General features: G+C 29.3%; 1 non-coding gene across 1 annotated transcript; it reads right to left on the bottom strand.

Moving 5' to 3' along the window:
• Window positions 1–2,835: 2,835 nt before the first annotated feature.
• LOC123228476 lies at window positions 2,836–2,942 on the bottom strand. Its single transcript, XR_006504703.1, has one exon. It is a non-coding gene; the product is annotated as a small nucleolar RNA R71 (small nucleolar RNA).
• Between the last annotated feature and the right edge of the window lie 236 nt (window positions 2,943–3,178).

A 3,178-nucleotide genomic window follows, 5' to 3' on the forward strand; every position in this document is an offset into this window, starting at 1 on the left:
AATGTAGTCAATCATCTTGACCATATGAGGGCTAACTTATCCTCCTTCAAGGAGTTTACAATCAAGCAACATACTTGACACCTCATATCATTTAACCCTTGTATGAGTGCCATATAACTCTTGAAGGTATGCAAGTATGAATTGCGTATCCATTTCCTCATGTTGATTTTGAAGGTCAGGTAACATGGAAGTCAACATGAGGTACTAAACTTTCACAGAGTTATCAAGATAATTATTAAAAGTATCATTTTACTCATGGGTTGGATCAGAACTAAGCTCAGAGGGCAATGACCCTTCAAGGATATATAACCTCTTCTCCTAACACAAAATAATCTGAAAAGTTTTAGTGAATTGATCAGTAAAGTTTTCTATACTAATCAGTAAAGTTGCTTCTACTTAGCCTATTTTTCTTGTTGAGAATTGATGATACATTAGGTTTGATATGATAATTATGTGATATACAATTTACAAATAATAGAATCAGTAATTTTATTTAATTTATTAATTTTTATTTTAATTATGAATTTAATAATTAAATGATCTTACTATGTTTCTCAAGCCAATAGTTCTTACTATTGTACTCGAAAAGTTTTAGTGAACTTTCTAGTGGACTGAAACCCTATTGCATTAATTCTCTCATTTGTTGTGGTGAACAAGTTTGAATTAATCGAATAGGTAAATTTCAAATTAATCACCAAAAGCCCATGATCTTAAGTTAGGTATTACCACAACAAATTATGCAACCTCAAATGTGACTTTTGGTATTTGTAGGGTGGATACTACATATCTTCTTGCATCAACAGATGTACTCCTTACTTGTGCCTATAACTTACTTCACCTTTGTTTTGGTGAACAAGTAAATTACATTAGTTAAGTCAAACCCAACATGATTATCACCTAATTTTTCACCCGGTAAAAGTGTATCACCTAATTACATTAGTGGCTCAATTAGTGATATGTGTATGAAATACACACAAATAGGGTTACAATAGTATACTATTAAAGTGAATTTTGGTTTTGTTTTGTCAAATTCTTTAAGTTTTATTTATTTTTGATGGTTTAATCTTATTTTATTTTTTGAATTATATTTTTAGATGTTTTGGAGATATTCAATCCCTATTAGAGCGAAAACAAAAGCTTAAAGAAGTTATTGGGAAGAGTTTATCTAAGGAGAAAAAGGTCAATTATTGGTAGTCTTATGGTTATAAGAGTGCTCATAATTACTAGGGAAAAATAAGATTGAAAAACAAAAATTAGGATTAAATGGAAGCATATAAGAAAAAACCCACATCTTCTCCATTTAACTATCATCAAAATACAACAATTAAAAGATTTTTAGAGAGAGAAAGCTTTATGAAACAAGAAGAAGAGTGAAGAGTGAAGATTCAAGACTAAGAAAATCAGACCTAAAAGATTCAAGATTTGAAGACTTTAGAGTTTTTCTTATCTCTCTTAATATCATCTTTTAGTGATTTAAAACATCTCTCTCTTTAATTTTATCTTATAGTTTGAACTTCATTGCCATGAATAGCTAATTTCTTTTGTTAAGGTTTATGATAAATCTACAAATTCTCAAAGATTATACAATGGGTTTTGATTATTGATCAATGGCGATGAGTGTTTAATTTAGTAATTGTGTTTTTAACTTTTTGTTTGGTGTTAGGACTCAATACTATACTTGTTTATAGATTGAAGTGTGATATTGAAAAATACATACTCAATTAGTTTATACCTTTGTTGAGCTTAGAGTTTTATTTAGAGATAAATATAAATCTTTTGTGGGTAAATTAATTGTCATAGAAATTAGTGAGTTTTAATTAACATCATACCACAAAAGTAGGTAAGTTTTGAATCTTAACACATCTAATTAACCTTAAGAGAGAAATTAGGTAAAATAAGATAATTAACTATCAATAATTTATTTTACCATTGATTTTAATTGAATTTTTTACTGATTTTTGAGTCATTAACAGTGAGATCATAAACCCTAAACCTTTTAATATTGGTATTTCACTTTTAATTTGTTGGGTGTTTATTCATTTTATTAATTTTGGCTTGTTAGTTTATGTTTCAATTAATTTTAATTCAATTTTACTTATTTAACATTTTAATTCTCTAACTAATTTAGATTACAAAACGAACCAGTACTTGACAACCAATCTCTGTAGGACCAACATCTTTTTATATTACTTGATTGACTCATATACCTACGAGCCAAAATGAACAAGTTTTTGGCGCCTTTGTCGGTGATTAGTGTTTTGTTGATATTAGTATAATTTGTAGTTTGACTAAACTAGAGTTTTATTTGATTTCTTATTGTTTTTGTCCTTTTCTTGTAGGTGTTTTATTAGTTTATGAACATATCTCAAAATCCAAAATTATTAGATTTTGACCTAGAAATCAAGAGAACTTTTAGAAGATATAGAAGTGAAAAACAAGTAAGACAAAAAGTTGCCATGGAGGAAAACAATAACAATCAACTAGCTCTTCGTGAATATGTTATACCTACTACTTATGACAGTTACTCTAGTGCTATGAGGTCTACTATGGTCACCAACAATTTTGAGATCAAACCTTCTATTGTTTAGATGGTATAACAAAATTAGTTTGGAGGGTTAGCAAACGAGGATCCATATGTCACATTTCTCTTAAATATGTGACACCTTCAAGATGAACAGGGTTCTTGAAGATGCAATTAAATTGAGGATATTTCTATTTTCGTTGAGGGATAGAGCAACAGTTTGGTTAGATTTTAAGGCACCTAGTACATTTATTACCTGATAGACACTTTCTCAAGCTTTCCTTGCAAAATATTTCCCACCTTGTAAAACTGTTAAATTGAGAAGTGAGATCGCCACTTTTTACCAAAAAGATGACAAGTCTTTATATGAAGCTTGGGGAAGATTCAAGGGTTTACAGAAGTAGTGCCCCTATCATAGTTTGTTCGACTGGCTAGTTGTTCAGACTTTCTATAATGGTATTTCCTATTCATTAAAAAGTACTTTGGATATAACAGCCAATAAGTCACTAATAGGTAAAACAAAGAAATAGCTTTGCACTTAATCAAAGAAATAGCTCTCAAAAGTTGTGAATTGTTTAATGATAAAACTAGTCATAGAAGACATTTGAGAGTACATGAGATGGATGGCATTACTATGGTGAATACAAAGTATTATGC

Source organism: Mangifera indica, chromosome 10, assembly GCF_011075055.1.
Source record: "Mangifera indica cultivar Alphonso chromosome 10, CATAS_Mindica_2.1, whole genome shotgun sequence".
Classification (NCBI taxonomy): domain Eukaryota; kingdom Viridiplantae; phylum Streptophyta; class Magnoliopsida; order Sapindales; family Anacardiaceae; genus Mangifera; species Mangifera indica.